We start from the raw sequence: 19,543 nt of genomic DNA on the forward strand, positions 1-19,543 counted from the left end.
AGAGAGAAAGGGAGAGAGAATCTCACAAGGGGAAGAGAGAGAGAAGCGGGGCTTACCCGAAGTGGGGCTCGAGCTCACCCAATGCAGGACTCAAACTCACGAACCATGAGGTCATGACCTGAGCGGAGGTCAGATGCTTAACCCACTGAGCCACCCAGGTACCCTGTATTGGTTTTATTATGACAAAACTGAGGTTGTTTTTAAGAATAAAGCCATTTTGATAGAAGAATAAAGTAAGCTGCGTCAGGAGGTCACCATCTCATCTGTTGTCACTGATAAGCACTCAGTAGGTCAGCTCTTGTGGGGCACCCCTGGGGGCTTATCAAGTAAAAACTTACAAAGAAGCAACTATGTCAACGGGACATTTAGACTATAAATACTGTGCATTTGTGAGGACCATCCCAGTGTTTGGTCTGGCCAAGGCAACTCTTTGCTGATCTAAGTAGCTCTCTAAAGACCTTGGGGCATAAAGGTGACTCCTTTACCTCTTGCCCAACACCTACACCAGCATTCTCTAGAAACGAGCTCTAGCAACAGGGGACTCTGACTTCCATACTGGCACCCGGATGTCAGCTCTCTGGTTGGCTAAGTCATCTCTCCTATAAAGGAATACCTGAACTAAATTTGGACTTTATTCTTTTCATCCTCCCTTGCCTGGAACAATAGTGTGATTAATCTATAATTGGTTTTTATGCCACTGGCTTGTGAAATTCTCACAGTGAACCTGTGTTAAATAAATTGCTGGCAAATCTGCCTCAAATAAAACAACCTGTTAACCTAATTCAGCTTCCCCAGCATGTCTCATCTCCCCGCTTCACCTTTCATTCATCCTTTTATCTATTCAGTCACAGGTATTTACTAATCCCTTTCTCTGTGCCAAGAGAGGGCTTACCAGAAGTGGGGCTCGAGTTCACCCGATGCAGGACTTGAACTCATGAACCGTGAGATCACGACCTAAAGATTAATGAAACCTGGCCTCTACCCTAAGAAAATCACAGTCTAGTGGTAAGTCAGAAATCAAAATACAGTCATAAAGCAATGGGATTCACACGGAGACAGAGGGATACACAGAGCCTCATAGAGCCCTGAGCAGAGGTCTTTGACCCAGCTGGGAGTGTTAGGACCTAAAACGTCAGTGAACTTTTCTTGGTGGAGGTAATGACTGAGTTTTAAAAAAATTTAAAGACTGAAGGAGAACTGGCCATGCCAAGAGGAGAGGAGGGAACATGGCAAGCAGAAGGACAGCTTAGAGAATGGCCCAGAGGTGAGGGCAACATGGTTTAAATGCACTCATGAGCTGAATCCAGGCTCATGTCACTTCTGGCCTGGACAAGAGATAATTGATGGCTCTTCCCCCACTCCCCGTGGCCACCAGAAAATCTTCTAAAGCTCAGTTGTGACTTCCTGTCTCCCTTACCTGCAACCCTCTGCTGGTTCCCCTTCCTGACCTGCGGTCTCTCAGCCTCTCTTCATAAACTTCTTAGGATGACTTTGACAGTATTTCCCATCTCTGAACCTTCATCTCTGCTCTTCACTCTGCCTGGAATTTCCTGTCTTGCCTTGGCTGATGTGGCAAACTCCTATTCATACTTCAGAGTGACTCAGATGTGACCTATCCCACAAAGAGCCCCTCCCACTTGCACTCCCCCCTGTGGCGCACCCATTCCATAGCCGGACACTTCACCTATTTACTAGTCTGCGTCTTGTTTCACCTGCCAGGGTACAGACCTCCTCCACCCACCACCTTCAGCTCCTGGCTCACGCAAAAGTGCATCTAAGGACCTGTAACATTCCTGACACCCTCCACATCTAGAAGGAGCCGATGGCAGGGGATTGTTGACCAGGGAAGGCCTGAGTTGAGGCTGATGCATCTGTCCCCAACTCTGCCTCAGACCCGGCTTCAGATTCAGCCTCATGCTTCCCAACCAAGGCTCTGAGCTGGCATCTCAACCAAATCTGCCTCCCCTTTGTCCATGGATCCATCTAGACTCCCACTTATAACTGTAAGATTCTGCAGCTCAGACGCAGTGTATTGCTGACTGTGTGGCCATTATGATTGTGAACTTGTTACATTTTATGTAGGATACATGTTATGCACCTTATGAATAAGACCAGTAAAACTCATTTGAATCTAAAAAATCTCAATTGAATTTTATTATTTGTTTGTTTGTTTATTTTGAGAGAGAGCACAAGCAGGGGAAGGTGCAGAGAGAGGAGACAGACAATCCTAAGCAGGCTCTGTACTGTCAGTGCAGAATCGGATGCAGAACTCCATCTCAGGAACCACAAGATCATCACTTGTGCTGAAATCGAGAGCCAGATGCTTAATCAACTGAGCCACCCAGGCGCCCCAAATTTTTTTAAATTACAAAACCAAGGCTCTTTCCGTGTACAACAGTCAAGTAAGGTAAGGAAAAGTACCCGTCTGCCCCAAACTCCCCACTTCCTCAATCCTAATCACTCTGTTACTGTTAACAGGTGGGTGTGTGTCTTTTAAGGCTCTTTTTCGGGCCTGTACAAGTGTGTGTGTAATTTTGCTCTCCTTCTTCCTAAAAATATACATACATATATATATAAATATTTAAACTTGATGGACATCTTTGTCAATACACATAATTCTATTAGATCCTTTAACAGCCACATGGAAGGAGTTTGTTATGTCAGAGGTCAGCAAACCATGGTCTGCAGATCAAAGATGGCCCAACAGCTAAATGAAATTTTACTGGAATGCAGCCACACCCATTTATTTACATATTGTCTATGGCTGCTTTTGCACTAAGACAGCTGAGTTGAATGGTTTCATCAGAGATTCTGTTGCCCACAAAGCCTAAACCGTTACCATCTGGTCCTTTACAGAAAAAGTGTGCCAACCCCTGCAATCTATGGCTGTACCAGGCTTTCTTTAGCAATCCCATATTAATAAAATTTAAATTGTTTCCCTCTGCTCAGTATTACAAACACTTCCACAATTTTTTTGGTCAGCATTACACCAGTTGATTACCACCGTTGGTTCTCAGTGTGTGAGAACATGACCAAATGTGAACCCAATATGTCCACACAGAAAGATGACCTTTAAAAAGGGTCTTCAGGGGGTACCTGCCTGGCCCAGTCAGTAAAGCATGTGACCCTTGATCTCAGAGTCATGAGTTCAAGCCCCAGGTTGGGTGTGGAGCCTAATATATACAGACATACAAACATACATACACACATAAAATGAAAAGGGTCTTCAGGTTAACAGACCAGATGTCTGAAGAGGGGACTCCAGGATTAGGAGCAGTTGCCAAAGTCCTGGAAGCAAACGGCCACACAGAGATATATGATCTTCATGATAAAGAACGAGGACAGCCACCAAAGAGCATCAAAAAACACTCTTGGGTCCAGGGTGAGGTGAAAATAAAATATACATACCAGCAATCAGCGGCCTACTTTTGATGATGGCAGGACATAAAGGAGCTCAACAAAAGAAGGGAAGGAAAGAAATTAACAATTACCAACTGCTTGCCAGACACACGAGCTGGGCACTCAATATGTAGGCATGGTATTCCAAACGTTAAAAAAACATCAAGGCATGGGCATCAGCCAATCGGAACAGATGCAGACCTTAAATAACCAGTACTGCTGAACTGAGCCACTGAATATCCTGCTGCCCATATTTAATACTCAATTTAATCCCCACAGTAATGTGCCACCTGACAGCCAAGAAAAGCCCTTTGAGGAAAAACATCAACCCACACAGAATTCCTCTTCCTTTGAGGAAGCCTCAGGAATATTCCTCTTCATTCTAACCACTGATGGCAACTTGAATAAGCAATTATCAGAACTCGTACACAGTCTCAGACTGTACCGGGGAATTTGGTTATGTGTGTATACGGTTAAAATCACATAGTGTTTTAGATAATTTTCCAAAGAAGATATACAAATGGCCAACAAACCTATGAAAAGATGCTCAACATCATTAGTAGAAAAGTACAAATCAAAGCTGCAATGAGGTATAGCTTTACACCCAGTAGGATGGCTACAATAAAAAGATGGACAGGGGCACCTGGGTGGCTCAGTCGGTTGAGCGTCCGACTTCAGCTCAGGTCATGAGCTCATGGTGTGTGCGTTCGAGCCCCACGTCGGGCTCTGTGCTGACAGCTCAGAGCCTGGAGCCTGCTTCGACTTCTGTGTCTCCCTCTCTCTCTACCCGCGCCCCCCCCCCCCGATTGTTCTCTCTCTTTCTCAAAAATAAACATAAAAAAATAAAAAAATAAAAAAGGATGGACAATAATCAGTGTTGGCAAGGATGTGTGTGTGGACACTGGAGCCCTCAGACATTTATGGCAGGGAGGTAAAATAGTGTAGCCACTGTGGAAACAGTTGAGTAGTTCCCTAAAAAGATAAACATAGAGTTACCCTCCATATGACCCAGCAGCTCTACTCCTACGTGTGTACTCAAAAGGAAGGAAAACATGTCCACACAGAAACCGGACACAAATGTTCATAATAGCATTAATTCAAATAGCCAAAAAGTGAAAACAACACAAATGCCCTTCAAATGATGAAGGGGGAAAAACAAAAGGTGGCATATCCATAAAATGGAATATTATTTAGCCATAAAAAGGAATGAAGCACTGATACATGCTATAATGTGGGTAAGCCTTGGGGTGCCTGGGTGGCTCAGTCAGTTCAGCATTTGACTTCAGCCTAAGTCATGATCTCCCAGTTCGTGGACTCGAGCCCCACGTAGCAGTTTGTGCTGATGGTGCATAGCCTGCTTGGGATTCTCTTTTCCTCTCGCTCTGCCCCTCCCCCACTTGCACTGTCTCTCTCTCTCTCTCTCTCTCTCTCTCTCTCTCTCAAAGTGAATAAATAAACCTGAAAAGAAACGGGTAAGCCTTGAAAACATCATGCTAAGTGAAATAACAGACACAAAAGGCCACACATGGAATGTGTGATTCCACTTTTCAAAGTTTCATTTATTTATTTTTTTAGTAATCTCTACACCCAACATGGGGCTTGAACTCACAACCCCAAGATCAGGATTTGCATGCTCTTCCGACTGAACCAGCTAGATGCCCCTGTAGGATTGTGTTTTTAAAAAATGTCCAGAATAGGCAAATGTAGAGGCTGAAAGTAAATTGGTGGCCAGGGGCTAGGGGAGGGAAAAATGAGAAGTTACTGCTAATAGATACAGGGTGATGAAATGTTCTAGGATCAGATAATGGGGATGGTTACACAACTCTGTGAATATACTGAAAACTGCTGGATTCACCCTGTAGAATAAAATTCTCTTAACAGTTACACACTGTTATACCAGTGAACCATATTGATCAGTGCTTTGCCTTAACATTTCATCCCAAAGCTGTCTCTGTACAAGAGAGAACATTTGCTTCATTTTGGTGCACCTCACCTAAGCCCTCATTCCAGCTAATCTTGCTAGTTCCTTTCTGAAACCAAGCATTCTGCTCGGCCCTGTTGCTAAGGGGACTGCTTCAGACTGTGTTCACCCATAGGTCTTGCAGGCCCCGCACCCCCCTTCAGACCAAGCTCGCTGGTTTTCTTTCTTTTTTAATGTTATTTATTTTTGAGAGAGACAGAGACAGAGTGTGAGAGGGGGAGGGGCAGAGAGAGAGAGACACAGGATCCAAAGCAAGCTTCTCGCTGAGAGCAGAGAACCCAGTGTGGGGCTCGAACTCACCGAACCATGAGATCATGACCTGAGCCAAAACCAAGAATCAGACACTTAACCGAGTCAGCCGCCCAGGTAACCCTAGCCAATTTTCTTTCTGCACATAGTGTCTTCTGCCACCCTTACGGGGACAAGAGTCAGCACCACTGGATGGGAAGAAAGAGAAGAGAGGGAGGGAAGGTAGGAGGTGGGGAAGGAAGGTCCCAGGTCACTGAAAGCCAAATCTTACTCTTGACTTATTTCTTTTATTGGTTTGATAGTGTTTTTATTTATTTATTTATTTATTTATTTATTTATTTATTTATTTATTTAAAGACTGTTTTAATGCTTATTTATTTTTGAGAGAGACAGAGAGAGCAAGCAGGGGAGGGGCAGAGAGACAGGGAGACACAGAATCTGAAGCAAGCTCCAGGCTCCAAGCTGTCAGCAGAGCCCGATGTGGGGCTCGAACCCACGAACCATGAGATCATGACCTGAACAGAAGTCGGAGGCTTAACTGACTGAGCCACCCAGGCGCCCCTGGCTTGATAGTGTCTTTTAATTTTTCTTCTCTTTCCTTCCCTCCTTGAATCCATTCATTCATTCTTTTTTTTTTCTTTCTTTCTTTTTTTTTTTTTTTTTTACATTTATGGATTTATTTTGAGAGAGAGAGGGAGTGTGAACAGGGAAGGGGCAGAGAGAGAGAGAGAGAGAGAGAGAGAGAATCCAAGCAGGCTCTGTGCTGTCAGTGCGAGCCCAACAGGACTTGATCCCAGGAACCATGAGATCAGGACATGAGCTGAAATCCAGAGTTGGGTGTTCAACCAACTGAGCCACCCAGGCACCCACTGTTTTTCATACATTATTCTTAGTGGACCAGGCACAGGACCAGGACCTGAGGAAGCCACATATTTTTTCTTTCAGATTCCTTCTTGCTTTTGGTGAAGCTCCTCTTCCTTTTTCACTATTCACAATTGACATCCCACCTGACTTTCCCCAGTGACCACATAGCTTGATGGCAGAAGCCCCGTTCCTGGAATTTGTGATCAACACCTGTACAGCTCCTGACAACCCGAAACCCACTCCTGTATTTTCCTGTTTCAAAGCCCATGTACACTGGAATCTAATTCCTGACCTAAGAGATGCCCAGTGCCCACAGTTCACTCAGAGTGAAAGAAGCCAGTAGGTTCTGGACATTGTCTAAGTTACCAGCTCTTCACACTTCGCTAAGTTATTAGGGAAAGGACAATTAGCAACCCTCAGCCCTCGTTCAGGTGAAGGGTCACTTGTAGTGAAGAGTAGGAAAAGTGACTTCATAGGGGCACGAGATTGGATGAAAGGGATAATTGGGTCACAAACTGAGAGTACAGCCACAGGAATAGATCAAGAGGGAGTCCTAGCTCACAAAAGGTCAAGGTAAGTCCTACGTGCTGGTTACAGGGCGCCTGGTTTGAGGCAACATGGCAGGGGCCGGGGTGTCCATTAACCTTTAAAGTATGGCTTACTGGGGCACCTGGGTGGCTCAGTTGGTTGAGCGTCTGACTTCGATTAAGGGCATGATCTCGTGGTTCGTGAGTTTGAGCCCAAGTCCGGCTCTCTGCTGTCAGCACAGAGCCCGCTTTGGATCCTCTGTCCCCTCTCTCTCTGCCTCCTCCCCCGCTCATGTGCACTCTCTCTCTCTTAAAAATAAACATTAAAAAAAAACTTTAAAACTAAAGTATGGCTTATTATTTTTACCTGTTACGTATACCTTCCTCTTTGAGGAACAAACCTTGCCTGCTTTAATTAGAGAGTGATAACAACAATAAATAACACTTAGAAAGGCTTATTCTAGGCCAGACACTAAACTGAGTGCTTTATATAAGTAAATAAATTCTATGGGTGGGAAGAAGCCCCTCTTAATACTTGTAGACCAGTGATCCTTGAGGTTTCCCCATAAGAGTTCTGAAGAGCTGACCCCAACATGGGGATGGTGGGCAGCAGTGGTGTGAGAGAGCACAGGGCTCCAGGTTCAAAAGAAGCAAAAGAAGACTCAGAAGCCTGGTAGAGGATAGCCTGGGACTGTGTCCAGCAATGGAGGAGCAAGGTCAATCTCAAAATCAGGACCCAGGCTGCAGACTGGGATTGGAAAAGAAGTCAAAGTGGGAGGTAGGTTCCCAAAAGGGGACAGTGTTCAGCACCCCACTGAGAGGCTGGTGCTACAACACCTAATCCCAGTACGGTATGATAAATTTAATCAGGTCTACATCGAGAGTTCTTGGGGGGTACCTGGGTGGTTCAGTTGGTTAAGCATCAAACTCTTGATTTCAACTCAGGTCATGATCTCAAGGTTTATGGGTTCAAGCCCTGCATTGGGCCCCACAATGATAGTGTGGAGTCTGCTTGGGATTCCCTCTCTCCGTCTCTCTCTGCCCCTCCCCTGCTCATGTTCTCTTTCTCTCAAAAACAAATAAACTTAAAAGAAAAAAAAAAAAAGAGTTCTTAGGGCCAGAGGTGTGTGTGGGGTAAGGCACAGGATGGCTGTGGAGTTCAGGGATGATGCTGGTATGGATTTCCAAGCCTGGTTTTCCAGTGGGTTCAGAGAGGGCAATACGTGGAAGAATGAGGGCAGGATCCAGTGCTCCAGGTGGTGCTCAGAGTCGATCAGTCAACAGGGAGGGCAAGGAAGAGAGCAAGACACAACAGTAGGACCCCAAACAAATGGCCAAGCCAAGGATGGCTTGACAAGCAATCCTCGCTTGCCAAGGTAGGGCAAACAATGATTTCAGAAACACGTAGGATTAGTGGGTGTCCCAGGGCCAGAGTATAAAGCAAAGATGTGGAAATGGCAACACAGGAGGTCAGGGATCAGCCCAGGGCTAGCAGAGCGGAGTCTGCTCCCAACGTGCTCCCCGGAATGAAGGTGGGTAGATGGGCTACGTAACAGGTGCTGATACTCTCCCGAGAGCCAGTCTGAAGGGGCTGGGCAAAAACCAAATATCAGGAGGTGGGACAAGGATAGAGGAAGTACATTCAGAATAGAGAGAGGAGGCAGTCCTGGAGAAACTTCCTGTGACACTTGGAGCAAATCAAACATGGTTTTATACCCCGCGGGGAAGAAGGCACCAATGAAGGCATCACTCCAGTTCAGAGGCTGAGTCCTCCTTCCCTCCTCACTGCTTCCACACTCCCCGCCTGGGGGACTGGCTCAATAAGTGGACTTATGGAAAGTAGCAGTGGGCAAACTGTGAGCCAGCATTTACTGAGCTCTTACTGTGGCCAAAAGCAGTTCTAAGCATGGCCCTTTAGTTATGGTTCATCTTCTCAGACTTTCCATTCTTTCTTCCTTAAATGAAGTTCTCTTTTTATAATTGTTTATCAACCACAACCTCTACAAGTGCCAAAATGACAAGTTTCAGACAAAATGACAAATATCTGTTAATAAGGTAGTCATTGCATGCATATTACAAAAAAAGGGGGGGGGGGTGACTAGGCTTTTTTTTTCCCATTCTTGGGAGGAACAAAAACATCATACGTGCTTGTCGAGCTCTCTGGAAGTGGGGCACCTGTGTATACCTTATTCTTGTTCAACTGATTTGTAGTTTTAAGTCACTGAAATTTGGGGTTGCTTGATATTGCAGTACAATTTACCTTATTGTGATTTATAGGAGTATAGGGGAAGGAGATCAGGACAGACTTCACAGAGAAGTCAGTAGAGAACAGACAAGAGGACATTCCAGAGAAGGGATGGGAGCCACTGACCTGTTCCATGGTCTGCTGTGGCTGGTGTGCAAGACAGAGACGAGAGGAAGAAGGAAGAGAAGAGGCTGCAGAAGATTGGGGCTAGATCATGACAAATCCTAAAAACTTCATTACGGAGTTGTAGAAAATGAGGAGCCAACAAAGGGTTTTGGGGGAGTACAACCTTACTGGATTTATATTTTAGAAAAACCTCTAGAGAGAGCAGAGGCTAAGAGATCAGTTAGGAGGTGATTATTACACGTTGAGTGTAATGAAGACCTAAATCAGAGACAAACTTTTTCAGTAAAAGGTCCGATGGTAAATATTTTAGCCTTTGTTTGCCATATGGTCTCTGTCACAGCTACTCAATTCTGCCCTTGTAGCACAAAAGCAGTTATAGACAACATATAATAAAAGCATGTGTCCCGGGGCACCTGGGTGGCTCAGTCTGTTAAGCACCCAACTTCGGCTCAGGTCATGATCTCATGGTTTGGGAGTTCAAGTCCCGTGTTGGTTCTGTGCTGACAGCTCAGAGCCTGGAGCCTGCTTCAGATTCTGTGTCCCCCCTCTCTCTCTGCCCCTCCCTGATCACACTGTCTCTCTCTCAAAAAAAATAAACATTAAAAAAAAATAAAAATAAAAAGTGTGTCCCATTAAACTTTAATTTCAAAACAGGTGGTGGGGCCAATTTGGCCCATGGGTTGCAGTTTGCCCACCTTTGACCTAAAGTAATAATTGGACAAGGGCACCTGGATGGCTCAGTCGGTTGAGTGTCCAAGTCTTTGATTTCAGATCAGGTCATGAACTCACACAGTTCATGGGTTTGAGCCCTGCATCCGGGTCCATGCTGGCCGTGCAGAGCCTGCTTGGGATTCTCCTTCTCTCCCTCTCTCTCTCTGCCTTTCCCCCCGGCTCAGGTGTGCACATGCTCGCTCTCTCTCTCTCTGAAAATAAACAAAGAAAGAAAGAAAGAAAGAAAGCAAGAAAGAAAGAAAGAAAGAAGGAAGAAAGAAAGAGGGATATACAGGACTCTCAATTCTTAGGACCTGGGAGAATTCACTCATTCATTCACTCATTCTTTCATTCATTCATCCACTCATTCCTTCAACAAATACTTTGCTTGTGCTGTGTGTGAAGTACTGGGGATTCAAGATGAATGACAGGGGAACCTGAGTGGCTCAGTCGGTTAAGCATGCGACTTCGGCTCATGTCATGATCTCACAGTTCATGGGTTCAAGCCCCACATCAGACTCTCTGCTGTCAGCGCAGGGCCTGCTTCATATCCTATTTCCCTCTCTCACTGCCCCTCCCCTGATTGTGCATGCTCTCTCTCTCTCAAAAGTAAACATTAAAAACAAATTAAAAAATTTTTTTAAATAAATGATACCTGTCCATGAATAGCTTCGTCCAACATTTAGACCTGTAACTGGGTGTGGGGGATGAAGAGAAAATGTAGTAACAAGGAGGTAAAACTTTAAAGTTGCTCTCATCCCTGCCTCCTTCTTTCCTTTAAGCATCCTCTGGGATCAGAGACACCCAATACTTTTACCCTCTAGCATGAATGCAAAGATGGGTTACTGTGAAATTACTGAGGCTAAAGCTTCTGGATCCCTTGCTTCCTGAAACAGGGTCTTCTCCTACCCTGTCTAATTTTATATTTCTTGCTTAAGTGTTGCCCCTCAGAAATATGTAGGTCTCATTCACCCAAATGTGGTCCTACCCTTGAGTGAATGTTTTCCAGAGCCAGGTCTCTTAAATGCTGCTTTTAGGAATTACTAGCTAAGGATCCTGGTTTCAGCTTTCATGGTTTCTCTCAGGGGAGCTAAGAAGCTGGGGACCATCCTCAAAGTCACAAGTGTAGCCGATCCCATGTCTGTTCCCATTATGTCCACTCTCCTCCACTTACCATCAGCCACCCCTGCTCCCTCTTCCTTCAAAGTCAGCCCTGGGCTGCAAAGCTTCTTCTGACCCAAGCTCTTTGGAATTCGATGCTCCAAGAATCCCCTCAGCAACCTCTCAGTGGGCCATCAGGGCAGGCAAGGACACCTGCAAGAAATGCAAAATTAGACAGAGTAATAGAAGGCCCTGTTTCAGGAAGCAAGGGATCCAAACGTGGGGCTGGTGGGAGGAGCCAAGGCAGTGCAGCAGTGGAGAGCCGCTGGAGGCTGGCCATTGCCCGCTGCTGGCCTTCCCAGGGCAGGGCTGTTATATCAAGCTCACCAGCGGACTCAGGTTTATAGGCATTTATCCAGAGGAGACCGCACTCTGGGAAATGTTTCACTTTCACCCAAGTCACAGGTGATTCAAAACTGGAATGTTATCAGTGTGCGAACAGGAGGGCTCGCTGGCCAAATAATTGGCTCTGGTCACTTGCTCAGAGTCCTATGCCTTGCCAGGCAAGTCCACAAAGCATACCAAATGACAGACTGGGATTTGAGTGACTGGGTGGCAACAATACTGACTCCTTAAGAGCAAGTACTGTGCCTGTTAGCCTACGGTCACATCTCCAGCAGCTAGTAAAGGCCCCTGACCCACGGGAGGTGGTCAGTAAAGTCTCTGATTAAAGAAAGGGGATTTGCTGTTCTTAGGAGATATAATGATTTCTTCTAAGATGACTGCCATTCTTTTGGACTAGTTCTCTCTAAATGAACAGCACTAGCCAATAGTATCAGAGCATCTTTATCCTTGGGTAGTGTGGGAGATACCCTATAATTTCTCCAGACAAGCCACACACAAGCCTTCTGTTAGGACTCATTATCTCCCGAGCATCCACCTTAACTGTTACATTCCAGGGTTCTTTTCCAGAGTATGTTTTAACTCCTTGATAGGTTTGGGGGGAGACTTGGGTGACACTCAGAACAGATACCAGCTGTAGAGGTCTTGTGCATCTGAATTCGTGTTGATTCCACTCACTTAACTTCATGTTGTTGTTGTTGTTGTTAAGATTTTATTTTTGAGTAATCTCTACACCCAATGTGGGGCTTGAACTCACAACCCTGAGATCAAGAGTTGCACAATCTACCAACTGAGCCAGCCAGGTGCCCTTCTACTCCCTTGACTTCAGAGCACCTCAAGTTTGAAGGGGGACTTAACCTCATTTTGACCTCACACTTTCTAATTGATTAAGTTGTTCTTTCCAGCTTATCTCTTAACTTAGGCAAAAGACCCTGAGGGCAAAGCATCCCCTGATGGGAACAAAAGGACCCCCTCAAGCAATCAAGACAGCCCTGAGCCAGCAACACCCGCCTGGGATTGACCCCAAGACAATGACGACTTGACCTTCACTGCCCACCTGCCTGTATTGACCAACCTTTGTCCCACATTCTCCTTACATAACCTGGAAGTATTTTCAGCACTTTGGAAACAGTCTTTGAGAAGCTAGTCCACCGTCTTCCTGGTGTTGCCTCACTGAAATAAAATACCTTTCTTGTTTCTCCACCACTCATCTCTCTGCCTTTGGATTTTATCAGCGGGGAGTGGCCAAACCCAGCTTGGGACCCCTGGAGCCAGGTGCTCTGGCACCCCTGCTGCGGCCTACACTTTGACTTTCCTTAGAGCAATCAATCCTCCATAAGCCCCATTCTTCCCAGGATCTCTCCATGTGGGTGTGTGAGGTTAAGTTTGCATATGATGTTCAGGCATAGCCAAGCAGGAAATGCTTTCATTAAGAATTCAGAGACCTATGGAGATAACCCATGATGGGGTAGGGAAGTTGTGGGTCACGGGGGTCAAGACACCAGGGCTCCAGCTCTGGACATTTCATTCATTTCACAAATAAGAACCCAAGGCCACTCTCCCAGCCTACATAGTGCAGGGCTGTACTTGAAAGCCCAGAAATGAAGAGACACTCCCTCCCAAGAGGAACACGGTGGGGGAGGGAATAGTTTAATTTCAATAATGGAGGGTTGTAAAATGAATTGGGAACACTTAGTGGGGTGGTTCTCCAACTTTATTGCTCCACCTGAATTCCCCATGGCTGTTCTTTCAAATGTAGATCCTGCGTGGCACCGCTCAGAAATTCTAACTTTAAGTCTTAGAGTGCTCAGGGACTCTGAAAGCTTAACTAGCCCCCTTCCTTCCCCCATCCCCCCACCCCACCAAGGTGATTCTAGAAGGAAGGGGTCAGGAAAGGGGTTGCAAAGGCAGAGATCTACACCTTGTTTTTATTTTTGCTTTTTTTCCTAAGTTTTTATTGATTTATTTTGAGAGAAGGAGCACACGGACACGTGCTTGAGTAGGGGAGGGCAGAAAGGGAGACAGAGAATCCCCAAGCTGGCTCTGTGCTGTTAGGGCAAAGCTCAAAGCAAAGCTGGAACCCACCAACCGTGAGATCACGACCTGAGCCCAAATGAAGAGTCCGAGGCTTAAACAACTGAGCCACTCAGGTGCCCCTACAGCTGATTTTTAAAGGAAGGAGTAGAAACTTACTAGGCACAGAGGCACAAAGTGGTATGACCTTACCTTCCACTTTGGGAAAAGGAAGGCCAAGGGGTAGGACTGCCACAACTTCCTGCCCTACCCAAACTGACAGCTTTATCTCCATTGACAACTGTCAGCAGAGACTGAAGTGTCCTGCCTCCTGGTGAAAGCAAATCTTATCTGGGCTCCTCCTCACTCCCTCCTCCACGTGCCCCACTGAACACTGACACACACACAAGAACGCAGCTCTTCCCCTCGGCCTCTAAACGTGCCGGAGTCTCCTGATTTCAAAAACAATTGGCATCAGAACGGTTCCCTTCACTCGAGGACCTACTCCACTTACCACCTTCTATCTCCCAATTATTTCAATGCCAATCTTTTTTAAACATAAAAAAAAAAAAAAAGGAAAAAGGGGAGTTCCCCGGGTGGCTCAGTTCATGTGAGCATCCTACTCTTGATTTCGGCTCAGGTCATGATCCCAGGGTCATGGGATGGGGCTCTGTGTTGGGCTCGGCGTTGAGCGTGGAGCCTGCTTGAGATTCATTCTCTCTCTCTCTAAAAAAATTAAAAAAAAAAAAAAAAAGTTTACAAAGCTAGTCTATGTTCGTTATAGAAAATTTCAAAACTAAGGGGGAAAAGGCCCTTCACATTTGTATCATATGCTCTCAAAATACTCTTGACACTTATCAGAACACCAGTTCAATTCAATTCATTTTGTCACCAGAATGTGAACAACTTGAGAATGGGAACATGGTTTTCTTTCTCATCCTTGTGTCTTTGGTGGACACAGAAGACTCTCAATAAATACGTATATGTTGAACAGGAGAACCTGGGTAGCTTAGTTAAGCATTCGACTCTTCATTTCATCTCAGGTCATGATCCCAGAGTTATGGGATCAAGCCCCCACTTGGGGTTCTCTCTCCATCTCTCTTTGCCCCTCTTTCTCCCTTGCACACACACTCTCTCTCTCAAAAATAAACATTAAAAAATATGTATTGAACAAAAATGTACATCATTTATATTGCCCCCTCTCATAACCATATTAAGAATCTGGGATCTATCCAGTCTTTATTAAAGAAAGAAAGAAAGAAAGAAAGAAAGAAAGAAAGAAAGAAAGAAAGAAAGAAAGAAAGAAAGAAAGAAAAGAAAAGAAAGAAAAAAAAAAGAATGGCATCATGCCGTTTAGAAAAGGCATCATTTAGAAAATGACCAGAATATATTTTGAAACCTGCTTTTTTCACTGAAAATGTACCACAGATATATTTCTAGCTGCTTTGGTTTTATATAAAGCATAATAACTTTGTCTTCAGTTTTAAATATTAAAAAACAACGTAACGGGGCACCTGGGTGACTCAGTCGCTTAAGCCTCCGACTTCAGCTCGGGTCATGATCTCAAGGTTCGGGAGTTCCAGACCCACGTCAGGCTCTCTGCTGACAGCTCGGAGCCTAGAGCCTGAAACCTGCTTAGGATTCTGTGTCTCCCTCTCTCTGCCCCTCCCCTGCTTGACTCTCTCTCTCTCAAAAATAAATAAACATTAAAACACACAAAAACTTTTTTCTAAAAAAAGAACATTATGATAAACATCCTTGTATCTAAAATCTTTACATGTATCATGATTCAGATAGGCTAAATGTCTTGAAGTGGGATTGCAGTGTCAAAGAATGGGCAAAGCCTACGCATACCTCTTGAAATCCTGTTTTGCAATGGCTTAACAATTCATATGGGTAAATAGTAAGAAACAGGACTTAAAAAAATATCAGGGGGCGCCTGGGTGGCTCAGTTGGTTAGCGTCTTGACTTTGGCTCAGGTCATGATCTCGCGGTTTGTGAGTTCGAGCCCCGCGTCAGGCTCTGTGCTGACAGCTCAGAGCCTGGAGCCTGCTTTGGATTCTGTGTCTCCCCTTCTCTCTGCCCCTCCCACGCTCATGCTCTGCCTGTTTCTCAATAATAAATAAACATTAAAAAACAATCAGTGTGTGTGGGAGGGTCTTAGAATGCTCAGGAAAGGCTTTTCCAAAATGATCTTAAGTTAAGCCTGTCATATGAAGACTCCGGTACAGACATGCCAGAGAAGCAAATGCAAAGGCCCTGAAAGCAGAAAGAGAGACCAGACTAAAGCCAGGGCAACCCACTTAACACCGACCACACGGTGCGTAACACTGACCACAGGGCAGAGAGTAGTAGACAAGTAGACAAGTCTATATAGACAAGTCCTATATAGACTTTGGACCTTGGTAGGCATTTCAGTTATCATCTGTAAGAGATCTGAAACATTGAAAGTGAGCCATTGGGATGCCTAGGTGGCTCAGTTGGCTGGGTGTCTGCCTCTTGATTTTGGCTCAGGTCATGAACCCAGAGTCATGGGATCAAGCCCCACATTGGGCTCTGCACTGAGCATGGAGCCTGCTTGGGATTCTCTCTTTCTCTCGAAATACATAAATAAACATTAAAAAAAAAAAGTAAGACATTGAAGGGCTTTAAGCAGTGGAATAGGATCCAGTCTGTGATTTTAAATAACAGCTCTAGGAAGGAAACAGATCAAGATATAACAATGTTTGTCTCTGGGTGCGAAGATTATAAGCAACTTTTTTATGCTTTTCTGTATTTTCCAAAATTTTTCTGATGAACATGTATTACTTTTACAGTTTGTTTTTGAGTAGGTTCCACTCCCAACGTGGGGCTTGAACTCACAACTCTGAGATCAGGAGTCACATGCTGTACCAACAAAGCCAGCCAGAATGCCAGTTTAAAAAATTTAGTCAAAAAAGAGGCATGCCTGGGTGGCTCAGTTGGTGAAGCAACTGACTCTTGATTTTGGCCCAGGTCACAGTTTGTGGGCTCAAGCCCCCCATCAGGCTCTGTACTGAGAGTCAAAAAGGAAAAAAAAAAAACAGCTAACTGGAAATGGTACAATGAAGACAGCATGATTGGTAGTAAGGAGTCAAGATCACTCTGAGTCTCAAGGACGGATGATAGTGGCCTGAAATGGGTTTGGCTGCCTCGGGAATGGAGAAAGGGGTGAACTTGACCAATGTTTCATGGATAAAATTTTCTGGTGACCAACAGGCCATGAGAGGTAAATGGGAGGGAAGTCTAGGATGACTGTTGACTTCATCTTAGGTGTCTGAGTAGGTTGCGACTCTGCTCAACTCTAGGGGATATAGGAAGAGCACAGACATGGTAGGGAATAGGAGTGGCTCACAGCATTAAAAACCAAACAATAAGATTAATCAGGTTATAAAGCTGAGGAAGAGAAGTGAGAATTCTTCCAAGAAGCTTGACTCTGAAGAGAAAGAAACAGGGCAGTACTGGAGAGAGTATAGTGTTGGAGTGGTTTTTTTTATTTTTTTATTTTTTAATATTTGAGAGAGAAAGAGACAAAGTATGAGTGGGGAAAGGGGCAGAGAGAGAGAGAGAGAGAAAGAGAGAGAGAGAGAGAGAGAGAGAGAATCCTCAGCAGGCTCCAGGCTCTGAACTGTCAACACAGAGCCCGATGTGGGGCTCAAACTCACGAAGTGTGAGATCATGACCTGAGCCAAAGTTGGACGCTTATCCAACTGAGCCACCCAGGCACCCCTAGGGTTGGAGTGTTCTTGGACAAGAGAAATGAACCAGTGAGGCTGAGCAGTTGGAAATACAGATGTTGAGGGGGAGGCTAAGGGAGCATGATCCAAGATGAGATGAAGTGGGATCCTAAGCAGAGGTGGGGATGAACCAAAAGAGGGACATCTCTGTTCTTCTGGGACGGTGGCAAGGACGTGAGGCAGCAGGATACATATGTACAGATTCCCTTGGAGGCTCATAGTGGGAGGGGAAACTCTTGCTTTTTGAACTTTACTTCCTGTGATTAGAAGGTGAGGTTATCTGTTGGGGATGTGGATGCATAAGTAGTTGAAGCCAAGTGAAATTTTCTAGCAATCTGAAAATAGAGGGTGCTGATCAAAGACACAAACCGCTGAACAATACTGAGCCCCAACTGCAATTGGACCCACTAGATTCTGTAACAGCTCTCCCCTCCACCCAATCTGTACATTTCCATCATTTTGTGATCTGCTGTGATCTGCACTCCAAGCAGAAGTAGAATCACACAACGGATTCAGGGCTGGGAGTTTGCAGAGCTGGTGCAGCTTGAAAATGAGGGGGTCTAAAGAGTCAAAGGTTATGAGTGAGAATAGCGAGTGGACCATGGTGGCACCCACTGGGTCAGGAAGAGAATGGGGTTAAAAGGAAAACGAAAGGCCAAGTGGAAGGTTCAAGGTAGTGGGGTCCTAAGTCAAAGAATACATTTAGTGCTAGATTAAGAAAACTGGACAAATAGGAAGTCGTAACAGGAAGTTGTATAACCAAGTTCCAGGTATGGTCATGAGGGGGGTGGGTGGCTGAAGTATAGGTGCACATGGTTAGATTGGAAAAAAACCAAGGCATCACAAGGCCAGAGCACTACTTAAATGTTGGCATCATTATCATTTCTCATTTGAACAATGAGGGGTTGTAAGAGTCTCTAAAGGCAGAGATTCTTTTTTTTTTTTTTAATGTTTATTTTTGAGAGATCACACACAAGTAGGTAAGGGGCAGAGAGAGGGGGGACAAAGGATCCTAAGCAGGCTCCACGCTGACAGTGACCTGGATGTGGGGCCTGAACTCACCAGCAGTGAGATCATGATCTGAGCCGAAGCTGGATGCTCAACCCACTGAGTCACCTAGGTGCCGCTAAAAGCAGGGATTCTTAAATGTTTTGGTCTAACAACCCCTTTACACACTTAAACCCAAATTTTAACAAATTTTTTGTAAGCTTTTTTTTAATGTTTGTTTATTTTTGAGTGTGAGCGGGGGAGGGTCAGAGAATCCCAAGCTGGCTCGGCAATGTCAGTGCAGTGCCCCACTTGGGGCTCAAACTCATCAACCGTAAGATCATAACCTGAGCTGAAGTCAGAGGTTTAACCGACTAAGCCACCCAGGCACCCCAGCAACAAATATTTTTAAGAAAAATAACAATTTTCCAAAAGAAAAACATTTGGAGGTGTGACAAATGTTTTACAGCTTTGCAAATACCTTTAACATTTGGCTTAATTGAAGACAGATGGATTCCCTCATCTGCCTCTACATTCAAACTATTGGGATGTGCTGTTCGAAGTATACAAGAAAATCCAAGTAGTGTCACTGCCCCCTGAGAAAGATCTTGAGGACACTGGACTACACCTTCAGAAGTTACTTTAATAAGCATTCTTCCCGTTTTAAATCATTCACTCATTCATTCATTCACTCACTCATTCAACACTACTGGATCCCGGAGATAGAAATGAATCATGTGATTGCCTACCCTGGAGTTTAGCTGAGATGAAAACTAATTAAAAATTACAGCACAGGGGCGCCTGGGTGGCTCAGTCAGTTGAGCATCCGACTCTTGATTTCATCTCAGGTCATGATCCCAGGGTCATGGGATTGAGCCCTACATCAGGCTCCACATGGAACCCACTGAAGATTCTCTCTCTAAAATAAAAAAAAAGTAAAATAAAATAAAAATTACAGCACAGCATTAATGAGAACAGAAGAAGGTGCTAGTATGCCTAATAGAGGCAAGGAAGGCTTAACAGAGTACAGGGAATTTAAATTTGGGCCTGAATTTCCTGTGTTCTCTTTAAGCAAAGGGAAGAACATGTGCAAAGGCCCAGCAGCAGGAATCAATATAGTACAAGACAGCACAGGGTACACTGGTAGACAAAGGAAAAATTTGTTGGACCTTATATGAGAAGT

The 19,543-nt window shown here is 44.9% G+C and overlaps 1 long non-coding RNA gene across 3 annotated transcripts in view; it reads right to left on the reverse strand.

Moving 5' to 3' along the window:
• The window catches only part of LOC122216263, a 30,690-nt gene extending 11,486 nt beyond the window's left edge, over positions 1 to 19,204 (reverse strand). The window contains exons 1-3 of one of the 3 annotated variants that reach the window (XR_006200802.1): positions 19,110 to 19,204; positions 11,277 to 11,416; positions 2,322 to 3,453 (exon numbers count right to left, since the gene is read on the reverse strand). This is a non-coding gene — a long non-coding RNA (uncharacterized LOC122216263). Of the gene's footprint in view, positions 1 to 2,321; positions 3,454 to 10,277; positions 10,315 to 11,276; positions 11,417 to 19,109 lie in introns of those variants that run through there. The other 2 variants (XR_006200804.1, XR_006200803.1) reach the window with 2 other exon arrangements.
• Between the last annotated feature and the right edge of the window lie 339 nt (positions 19,205 to 19,543).

This window comes from Panthera leo, chromosome A3 (assembly GCF_018350215.1).
Source record: "Panthera leo isolate Ple1 chromosome A3, P.leo_Ple1_pat1.1, whole genome shotgun sequence".
Lineage (NCBI taxonomy): Eukaryota > Metazoa > Chordata > Mammalia > Carnivora > Felidae > Panthera > Panthera leo.